We start from the raw sequence: 12616 nt of genomic DNA, 5'->3' as shown, positions 1-12616 counted from the left end.
TTGTGCTTTCTGGTAGACCTTTGGAATATTTTGATATTTTTATAAAAACTTTATCAATTTGACTATTTACCGGATTTGTAATCACATAAGCAACACGACGGGTGCCACATGTGGAGCAGGATCTGCTTACCCTTCCGGAGCACCTGGGAACACCCCTAGTTTTTGGTGGGGTTCGTGTTGTTTATTCTTTAGTTTTCTATGTTGTGTCATGTGTACTATTGTTTTTCTGTTTGTCTTTTTCATTTTTAGCCATGGCGTTGTCAGTTTGTTTTAGATTTATGAGTTTGACTGTCCCTTTGGTATCTTTCGTCCCTCTTTTATCATCTATTTTCAAAATCTTGTCCAAACAAGATAATACCGCAAAAATCCATATGAATTTAATCGGAGTTTACCTTTCGTTTCTACATATGAAATTAAGTCGAGTTTACCTGATAAAGCTTGAAATCTACTTTAAAAAAAAACTGGATTTATCATCATAAACATGCGAGTATGTATTCATTACAAACAATTCGCAGTGTAATAAAACGTATAATGTGATTTAGTGTGCGCAGTTTTTGTTTTCATAACAAAAAATGATCAGCCAACACATCAAAAGGGCCTTAAATAAAGGCAACAGTAGTATACAGCTGCTCAAAATTCATAAATCGATAGAGAAAAAACAAATCCGGGTTACAAACTAAATCTGAGGGAACGTATTAAATATAAGAGAACTACGACACAACAGAGACACAACACCGAAATTTAACACACACAGAAACGAACTATAATGTAACGATGGACCATTTGCCTGACTTGGTATAGGGCATTTTATGAAAAAATGGTGGGTTTAACCTGGTTTTTAGGCATGCCAAACCTCCCGCTTTAATGACAGTGTTAATTATAACATTAAAATGACAACATTACACGACGGTTTTACAATAAATAAACAGATAAATTGGAGAAAATATAGGACAGACAAACAAACGAATAATAGCCAAGTAAAGTAAACAAGTAAAAAATCAAAAACTCCAAGAAAACTTCAAAATTAAAAGTACCCTTTCAAATATTGCTAGGAATTTTGACACGCCAACAAAATTAATATAAAAGAAAGAAATGTTAAGATTTTGGCATAGTGATCACCTTGAGATCTTATTGTATAAAGATCACGATGTATGTGATCAGAATAAATTCAGTCGAAAAAAACTCCACAAAGATACCAGGCTCCTAATTTTTGGGTTCGATCGTTCTTGATGAAGGTTAATCAGAAAACCGCTACAGAAACATGAAAAAAATAAAGTGTTATTTTCCCTTGATTGTATCAACTCCTTTGAACTACAATTAATAGATATAGCAGGAAGCCTTATATGTAGAAACGACTATGAAGATTGGTTGAGAACTAAACAAAAGACAAAAAAGATAATACCAAATTTCCAATTCCAAATTTTCAATTTCTATGTAGGAACATTCAAGTGGCATTTGCATTTGGAGTAATATTTTGAAGAGAACTACGACACAACAGAGAAACAACACCGAAATGTAACACACACGGAAACGAACTATAATATAACAATGGCCATTTTCCTGACTTGGTTCAGGGCATTTTATGAAAAAAATGGTGGGTTGAACCTGGTTTTGTGGCATGCCAAACCTCCCGCTTTAATGACAGTGTTAACTATAACATTAAAATGACAACATTACACGACAGGTTTACAATAAATAAACAGATAAATTGGAGAAAATATAGGACACACAAACAAACGAATAATAGCCAAGTAAAGTAAACAAGTAAAATAACAAAAACTCCAAGAAAACTTCAAAATTAAAAGTACCCTTTCAAATATTGCTAGGAATTTTGACACGCCAACAAAGTTAATATTAAAGAAAGAAATGTTAAGATTTTAGCATAATGATCACCTTGAGATCTTATTGTATAAAGATCACGATGTATGCGGTCCTACTAAAAAGCGCCCGGGGAAAAGAAAAAGCGCCTGGAGAAGAAAATAAGCGCCCGGGAGAAGAAAATAATAATATTTTATAACAATATTTTTTATTCATTAAAAAATAACTAATCATTGCGTGTTTTGTCCTTAATATAAATGGGGATATGAGCGATGCTACATCTAAAGTTTTAGATTTCAAAATTGTATATAAGTTAGTAAATAAATATAAATAAGAGTATATAGAAGTATCATGACAGACATTGTCCTCGATCAAAATGTATATTTTGTTACTAAAAATATTCGGTGCCTGAGGTCTAATATTTTCGCAACTGCATGGTGAACACTTTTTTTTATACAGATGCTGAGATAGATTTATTATATCTTTTTATAAATTTAAAACTGTTTCAATGGCTATGGTTATCAGGGTTTTAATGCTTAGACTTAAATTTAAACCAAACACCTGCTTTTTATCCCCTTGTTTTAACTACGTATATGTATACATGTATGTAGTACTGCTTTTTTTGCTGATTTATTATGTGTACCTCTTTTAATTTTGATTAAATTAATATTTATCTGTGAAATTGGAGTTGTCTTATACATTTTTCATTTTTATATCGTTTTTGAAAAACATGTCTTTTGTTGTCTTACAAGTTATAAATCTTCCGCATAAACTGTGATCCATTATTATCAGTCTTTCGAAATAGTATTCATACATTATTGTTAAAATTGAAATATTCATACATTATTGTTAAAATTGAAATATTCATACTTGTTTTTGTGCTTTATTACAAAAGTCTATTATCTGAATTTCCTAATTACTTGTCTAAAATTTAAAAAAAATCAATGTTGAATTTTCTTTGGATTTCAGTATTTTTGTGATTTTACTTTTTTCTGTGCGTCTCATCTTCCATTTTATCTAAACAACAACATTGACAAGTACTATTTCCTGTTTTGGGTCTTTCATATCTTCTCATACAATTTCAAACAAGGATCACTTCTTTGCGTTTCATTGATTTCCTCTATTAACAAACTTGCTTCTGATAAAAAAAAATAAAAAAAGCAACTAAAAGCAATCTCATGATAAATATTTTTAATTTTGTAATTTACTTTCAAAACGAAAGTTCTCTTATGAATGTATTTGTTTAAGTTTTCGTTTTGTTGCTTTATTGACACTATTGTATTACTTTTTACCATATGTTTCTTGCATTTTATTTACATTCTTCATATCCCCTTAGTATAGTACAATTTCCTGATGTCTACCACATACATGTCAACCTCATGCAGACCACGACCTGCAAACGAAGAATAAAATCTCAATCATACTGCGTACGAACTTTTTCCAGCTAAATTTAAGTATTTAGGGAACATTTTTTTATATTTTAAATCGAACAGTTTCCAAAACATATTCACAGACAAACAATTAAACTTTAGATATCATTATTTCGTTGTTCTTACAAGCCATTATTATAATGTGAATCAAAACGTTGTTTCATATCTTGTTCATTTTAATTCACTTTTATTTTGTATTGTAAAAGATCAGATTTCGTATAGAGTGGGGTGCTCATTTTCGCCATATCTTTCCATGTTTTCCGCAGTTTATGTTCAGGTCTATATGTTTTTGAAGTATACTGTTATTTCTATATGAAGATAACTTCAAATGCAAAATATTCTTAAGCTTGAAAAGGTGTTTGTTTGAAAATAATCATCTGAAAAGTTAGATTAAAGGGTGTTTGAAATTTCCTGATGTTTAGTCAATTGGGGACACATATTCGCCGTTTTTATACATCTATTTGAACCCAAATAACTGCAGCTTTAAACAATATTTTTCAAATCAATTTCATTATAGATGGCAATAGCAGACATTTTAAACGTGTACAGAACTGAAATTTAGGGCAATCAGTCAAAGATTAACTAAGAAATACTTCTTTGAAATCGTGTTATTCATTCAGAAAATTGGCCGAAAATCGTTATCCGTTTTTCGGTCCTTTGCGGTAAGTGCCGCAATTTTGTCGTAGGTTCAAATAAAATCATATTTGTTATAAAAATCTTAGTTATCGGCATATTTCTTCCATTTCAGCCATCTTTTGAAGTATTTACAACTCAAAATTATAAAACGGCGAAATTGTGTCCCCGGCGAATATGCGCACCCCACTCTACCAGCTTTTATTATACTGCAATCAGCTATTTTACTATACAGATAAAGCTATACGTATAAACGTTAGCTTTATACGTCAATGACCTCAACTAACCTATAAGCTCCGCCTCCTTACCGGAACTACCCTGCATGGTTATAAGAGGGGGGGCAAGGGGGGTCCCAATAACAGCATAACAGCAAATTGATTTGGCTTATAACAGATAACAAGGAATTAAAATGGACAAAAACAGATAACAGTAAATGAAATATTAAAATAAGTGTGGTCCTGGACTGATTGAACGATTATGTTTCCATCATATGAAAATCAAGCACAATCCCTACCGTTGCTGATTTTTTTCATTAATTGTAACTCATAACAAACCAGAAACAGGTCAGCAATAAGTGGTGCACAGTTATTCCCCATTGGAATTCTGATAACTTGACAATATACGTAAACTCCATAGCAGACAAAAATGATATCTAGTAAACATTTAAGGGCAGTTATGGTATCAAAGCAGGTCTAATTGACATAGTTCTTTTGTTTGTTATTACTAAAAAATGACCTGAAAGAGTTTGAATATATATATTTGCATTCTGATTTTTTTTTAAATGCACGTTCAATGCGTGAGGTGTGGGATTTATTTCTTAATAAGACTACGAGGCACAGTGGTATATAGGGTAGAAAATCAAAAGCACAAATTATAAGCATGCAATTTATCAAGTACTTCAAAATAATTTTGACACTCCAATTATTCCACTATTTTCAAAGGCCTTATTTGAACATCTTATTATCAGGGTTTTGAGTGTTCCAAGTGTACTAGTAAGTAGAATACGTAGTCTAGTAGTGGAACAATGGCTTAAAGACGAAATACATCTTTGTTTGTAATGAGTTATGTGCAGCTTCGGAACCCAGTACATGGTTTGAACTTTCATTGTACAATGTATTTGGTTCTGCTTTGAAAAGAATCACAGATCTGAGTTTGTGTACTTTATGATTTAAAATGTTAACTGGTAGTAAAGACCTCCATGTAGTTCTTAATTGAGATCCTCATCAAATATCCCTGGCCATATACTTTCCTTTTTGTCATATTAAGAAATGCTCGAATTTAATATGTACGTACGGGAAACGAGGAACATTATCCCCATACAATAAAAAATTCTAAATACACAGATAAAGCAAGATGTGGTATGAGTGCCAATGAGACAAATCTCCATCCATGCAAGTAACAATTTATAAAAGTAAACCATTTTAGGTAAAAAAAAAAACCAGCCTTCAACGTTCAACATGAGGCCTTGGCTCACACCGAACCGCAAGCTACATGTTCATAAAAAAATGGATTTTATTACAAAGGATAATCATAAGATATACTGTAATTGTCCTGGATTTCACTGATATTAATATGTTTATGTGTTGATCTGTGATGGGTATATATTAATGAAATCCTTCGCCGAATACGGGACCACCATATTACTAGTGGTAGACCCCAATGTCCAATAATCTTCAATTTCTACCGAATATGGGCTGTCAAAAAAAATTTTAACATTCGAATTTTCAATAACAGTTAACAGCAAATATATTATCACAATAACAGATAACAAAAAAACTAATAGTCCAATAACAGCTAACAATGAATAAGACAATAACAGCTAACAGCAAATATATTTTCAGAATAACAGATAACAAAGAATTAAATTGGCCCATAACAGCATAACAGTTAAACCCCTTGCCCCCCCTCTTATAAACTTTGATGATTTTCAATGCAAAAAAATTTACACAAAATGAAACCAGCAGCCAGATAAACTGATATTTATAAGTCATCATAAATTGACCCATGAGCAAGTAAGATGCTAAAAATACTTAGAACATGTAGAACGAACATATTTAGAAAATGCCACCTCTTCTTCGCTGCTTCTTCTTCATTCATATAAGAGTAGTCATGGGTTCCTGACAAAACAAAACTCGCCTACACATAAATAAGAAGATGTGGTATGAGTGTCAATGAGACAAGCTCTCCATCCAAATCACAATGTATAAAAAAGTACGGCCTTCAACACGGAGCATTAGCTCACACCGAACAGTAAGCTATAAATGGCCCCAAAATTACCATTGTAAACATACACAATTTAAACAGGAAAACCAACGGTTTAATCTATTTGCTAAACAAGAAAAATCTGAGCAAGAAACCAACAAATGACAACCACTGAACAACAGGCTCAGGTGCATGTAATAAATGCAGTTGGTTTGCTGCTTTAACTGGTGCCAACCTTCATCCAAGCCCGAGACATTGGGGTAACAATACAACATAGTATGATAATATAAAAACCGACCACTTTATATGGACCACTCAAATTAAGCTTGTTGAGAAGGATCTTAAACATGCACAGGACGTGGTACAGGAGGGTTATATGGGTGTAGAATAAGGCCAAATAAAATAATATGTGTTTCCTATCAAATCTTTTTTCTTTTACCTTTTTTTTTACATTGAGTCTGAGAAAGAAATTCTGACTTTAACAGTGCTTTTTGAAAAATGACAAAAAAAATAAACACTTTAAGGTAGGCTATTTCTAAGCTATAATGAGGGAAATAGAAAACACACATATTTTTTCATTTAGCCTAATATGTTGATTGTTGCCATATAAATCTGTCAGAAGTCTTTTTTAAGTAAAAAGCTCATTTATAACAGACATTTTACATTTTTCATCAACTCCATAATAAATTCAAATTTAAACCAGTCGGTTTAAGAACTTTTATAGCTAGCTATCTGATATGACTATGTTCCATGTTGAAGGCTGTAATGTAACCTATAATTGCTTAAATGGAGAGTTTGAAAATTTAATATGGACAAAATTCTAGTTTATAGTTCTATAAATAAGAAGATGTAGTATGAGTGCCAATAAAGTCATGATAGTTATGACCATAAACATGAAGTTTTAACCATTAACAATTAAATTGTTATCAAAAATACATTTGCACATGCATGTATAAAAATAATGAAGCTATGTTGTTGCCTGCTTACAAATATTATTGATTTGCCCTTTCCAACTCTTCAATCAACACATGATAAATACCAATCTTTCAAGTTTTAACAAATATTCAACGGGTATCCTGACAGGACTGTTATTTCTCAACTTCAATCTATGTTTGTATTATGTACTTATCTCATTTGTTTTGCTAAACTTGTATACATTAACCAGCACATTTTAATAATGCATTTATCTGATACAGCATGCATGTATGCATTCAATATATTTTTTTCTTTGCAGCAGTAATTAATAAGCTTGCTTTACCTAAATCTGTATTCAATTTTTGACATATACACAATAGCTTGCTTTCATTAATCTGTATTCCATTTTTGACATACACAATAGCTTGCTTTCCTAAATCTGCATTCTATTTTGACATATACACATTAACTTACTTTCCTTATTCTGCATTTTATTTTGATATTTACACATTAGCTTGCTTTCCTAAATCTGCATTCTATTCTGATATTTACACATTATTTGCTTTCCTAAATCTGCATTCTATTTTGACATATACACATTAACTTACTTTCCTTATTCTGCATTTTATTTTGATATTTACACATTAGCTTGCTTTCCTAAATCTGCATTCTATTCTGATATTTACACATTATTTGCTTTCCTAAATCTGCATTCTATTTTGACATTTACACATTAAAATAGCTTGCTTTACTAATTCTGCATTCTATTTTGATGTTTACACATTAGCTTGCTTTCCTAAATCTGCAATATATTTATTATGCTTTTCTTTAGTATATGCACCTTCTGATCCTTAACCACCCCCTGTAGTATGCTAGTTAGTTTATAACATAACTGCATGGTGGATGTTGTACAGTGCTTTATAACATATGGATCTCTAACCAGTCCCTCCAAGCACTATGGACACTGGGGGTTCTAACTAGTACTACACAAATATGTACAAGTATATTTATTCATATATTTCTGAAGATGTAGGACTCAGGACTCAGGACTGAGAACAGACTGAGCTCAGTACAATTAATAAATCTTTATTTTGTCAAGTGTATCAATATCTGTCAATTTAAAAAAAATAATTTCAAGAATTAAACAACTTATTTATAGGCCTTAAGATATAAGATTTTACTTTTTATTTTATCCATTGGAAGATTTTCACAAATTTTATTAATGATAAAAAATTCTGTTGACTTACAAATAAGAGTTGGTGCGGGGCCACTAGGCAATTTACCCACTTTGGCAACCAGCCGCACAATTTAAGCCTAGGCAGGGAATCGAACCCTGATACACCAACAACTTATTTATAGGCCGTAAAATTTTATATTGATTTTCTGAATCTAAACAATTTAATTTGATTTTAAAATAAAGTTTGTGATCTTCCAAACAGAAGCTTTACTTTGAGAAGAAATTGTTTGAAAATGTACAAGCCAAAAGTTAGTCCTTCTTATGAACTAAAAAGCATTCTGAATATTTAACTCATCTTGAGAAAAATGTTTTTCTGTGTTGATTTAGAGGAAATAATAATATTTTACATCAATTATTGTTCGGGTGATTTTTTTTTCATGCTTAAAATTTCAATCAATTTTAATACTTTAATCTAAAAAAAATGCCCAAATTTGTGAGAGAAAAAAACATTTAAAGGAAAATAAATTCTACAGTACAGAAGTAAAATGGATTTTGCACTTTTACATTTTTAGGTAAAAAAAGAATAGTAAATACATCATAATTATGGCTAGATGGTTTCAGTCTTTTACCTCTCCTTTACATCAACTATTCTAATTTATCATTTAAAGGGCAACAACTCCTATAAAGGGTTTATTAGCATTTCAGTAAAACTTTTGTAAATGCTGTCACTAATATTTTTTTATTACAATTTCAAGCTATTTTTTCCAGTATTTGGATTATGTGGTTTCTGAGTTAGAATTAAAAACTATGAAGTTTTAAATTGAATAACTTCTATTATTGTTAATGTGTCTGCATTAAAACCTCTTTTTGGGATTTTAAATGAAACACGTCCACCGGTTTTATTGGTGAATTCACTGAACATTCATGTACAGCGCCCTCTAGCGACCCACCACGAGCATATAATTTAAAATTTCATGATCAAATATATTCAATTTATCAAAAGCTCTGTTGTAATTATTTTCCATACTCGTAATGACTCTTGAGCAGAACTCGTGTTACCCAGTGTTAGACCCCCCTCCCCCCCCCCCCCCCCCAATAAAAGAGGAAGAAAACAAGTTTCTTTTCACAAAAATTCTATTTTAGAAATTTAGCTTGGATATTGGGAAGTTTTTTTATTTATTGGTTCTTAAAATATTAAACCAGTACATTTAAATATATTACTTAATAAATTAGAGTAAATCATGCAACAACCTTATGCTATATCCTGATTTGGCAAATACATGTTACTTTTGAATTTTTTCATACATTGCCATGAAATTATTTACATTTTTTTCCCTTTCAAATAAATTTAGGGGTAATTTATCTTATTTTAGTATTTGTTTGTACATGGAGATATACATACACTGTATAAGCATTTTAAATGTGTGCACTGGACTTTCACAGAGTTTTGCCCCTGGCTTAAAAATAAAAATATAAACAAGCTTCAAAAGTACAATCTACCCAAAAAGCCAGACTAGGAAGAGCACTTAAACTTAAGAAACAAAATCATGCACATTACCTATATAAAGTGAAATTTTAGCTCTTAAAAAGGTACATTGTTTGAAATCTTAATTAGTTCAAAGTTCTTTTTTTTTTAAAGTGTTAAAAAATTAACAAAAAGTTGACAAATTAAAAATATCAAAATCTTCATATGCAGTTAGCCTTATAATATATGCAATAAATGTTTTGACGACATGTACTTGTTCTTAAACACTACTTTCTAAAATGTGTTTTGTAGTATTAAAGGAATTAGGAAAAACTCAATTTCATAAAAGATCATATAACTACTTTCAAAAATGATAAAAATAAATTTCAAAACAGATTATCTTTGTAAATTAAGTTTAAAAATAATAAATCTTCCTGGAGACATCAAATATTTAAAAAATAGTACTTTTAATTTATTTTTTTATTGATCTTTCTAATTAACAATTGCCTGAAAAATTTGTGTTTGAAATAATTAATTACTTGTCTGTTGCTTAAATGATGCTACAGATATCATGAACAGTCAAATGTCCAACCCTATGGACAACATATCAGGATACTGTGTGCAGATTAATAGTAAAGAATTTTGAATTTGAAAATAAATTAATAAACTACCAATATCATAGTAGATCACATGACCAACCCTATGGACAACCTATCATGATATTGTTTTTAGGATTTCTTTCTAAAATGAGCCATTTAATTTTCAACAGTATTACAGCACAAGTACAAAATTGCAAAATAAATAAAATATCAGTTATTTGAAATACTTAAAAATAAAATATATAAAAATGTTTCATTTGATTCAAATAATACAAAAAAAAAATTGAAATCAGAAAAATATTTATGCTAATTGTTGATACTGAAAATTAAATATAATATTTTCGAGATCATCATCGTCTACATTTTGCAACTCAAAGAAAACCGAACCATCCATTGTATCATCACCAAAGTCACTCCCATCAGATTCTGAATTGTAAAGCACTTGAGTAGAGGCAACAGCCTCAGCAGTATTTTCTTCTGTTTCCTCTGTATTGCACACCTGTGAATTAACATTCTTATTTTTACAGGAACTACCACACTTACAACCTGGACCACATGCCATATTAATTTTCTTACAACCACATATTTTGCTATTACAGTCTGATTTTAAACAGTTGCAGCCTGCAGTCCAAAGCTTTATATTATTGATTACTTTTTGCAAATTTTCCGGAGAATCCCAAATGACATCCAACTGTCCATCAATTTCTAATTTCCAACCAAAGTCTGTCAATGATGGATACTGAACATTCTCACGGTATGCTTGGATCCATACCCTACTCACCCAATAAGATCTTTTCCAATGAAGAAATAATGCATCAAAAGATGGCAAATAAAATTCTTCTGATGGAACTCTACTATAAAGGGCCTCTCTTATTTTTGAAATCCAAGCAATATGATTCTCTTGAGGTGATAGGTTAGAACTATAAACTGTTCTATATAACTGCTCTGGAGTCTCTAATTTTTCTCTTAGAAAAGCTGAAGAACACTTCCTCCAGTATTCACATCCAATTAAACGAATAAATGATAGAAAACTAGAAATGTCATCAGAGTTTGTGAGAGATAATTTGCCTATCACATTATTTTCAACTGAACTTATAATAAATTCTGTGTATTTGAAGAATGTTTTAAAAAATGATGTTTTACCATGATCTTTGAAAAATGAAACATAATCGCAACCAGTTAATATAAATAAATTTTGTATGATGAGAGGAAGGTCATCTTTTTCAATGCTGTGAAGATCTGGATCAGATTCAAGGCACCTTATAAATCTGTTCATGCTAAAAAATATTAAGTCATTTTTATAAGACAACTGAACTGCTATATTTTTGTCACTGCATTTTTGCATAATGGGTAATCCAATGTGGTATGTATCATTATCTAGAGAATAAATTAAAATATTTTTACATTGTGAATTATAAGCATGAAACCATACTCGACTATCACCTTCAGAAATATTTGTCTGCAAGTTTGTGGCAATCTTTTCAGTATTTTCTTCAACAACTTTTGTTATGGAAGCATTTTCAAAGCCACCACCAATTACAAAGCTCTGACCAGAATTCAAAGCTATTTTTGCGAAATGCAAAAATTTTTCACTGACTAATTGGACAAGCTGCTTCTTGTTTTCTCTGTTATGTAAAAATGCTTGCCAATCTGATGGTATTTTTGTGGTCTCTGAAATTAATATTTTAGCTGATGTTTCTGCTTTTTCATCTCTTCGTTTACGCTCAATGTCTTTCGGTGATAACTGAGGTGATTGATCATCAAATACAATGTGTATTTCTTTTGTGTTGAGTTGGATGTAAGGAATTATCCAGCGATTGAATAATGAAACTAAGAAATGAGCAAATAAGCGATTTGAAGATTTTAGGGGTTTAGAGTTCAGAATAAACATGCCATCTATGATGACACAGTCTGGTTTAAAATGTAGTTTGTTTTCGAATGCCTCAGGGTAACGAGAATGGTATATGCCTAAAGTTTTTGATTTGTCACCTTTGTATGGTAAGCCGTCATGGTCAACAATTGCACGTGGCAATGAAATAAATTGTTGCAAATCTGATATTGGTGTGTTTTGTTCTTTAGACCATGCTATTTGTTTTCTTAAAAGTGAATTCTCAGTCCTTTGATCTTTCAGTTCTCTTTTTACTTTTGATATGCTATGTGTTTTTGTAGAGAAAGTTGTTATTTTTCTGGTCTTATTATATCTAAAAATACCATCTGACTGACAAATCTTGATATATTTTCCTAGATGTTCCTGAGCAATTTTCTGCAGATTTAATAAGTCTGATCTCTGCATATCTGTCAATACAACTTTGCTGTTGAATGCATGCTTCAGTTGTCCATTTTCATATCTAAAAAATAATCCAGATTCAATGCTTTC

This window comes from Mytilus galloprovincialis, chromosome 4, assembly GCF_965363235.1.
Source record: "Mytilus galloprovincialis chromosome 4, xbMytGall1.hap1.1, whole genome shotgun sequence".
Lineage (NCBI taxonomy): Eukaryota > Metazoa > Mollusca > Bivalvia > Mytilida > Mytilidae > Mytilus > Mytilus galloprovincialis.
This window is presented reverse-complemented; position numbering follows the sequence as displayed.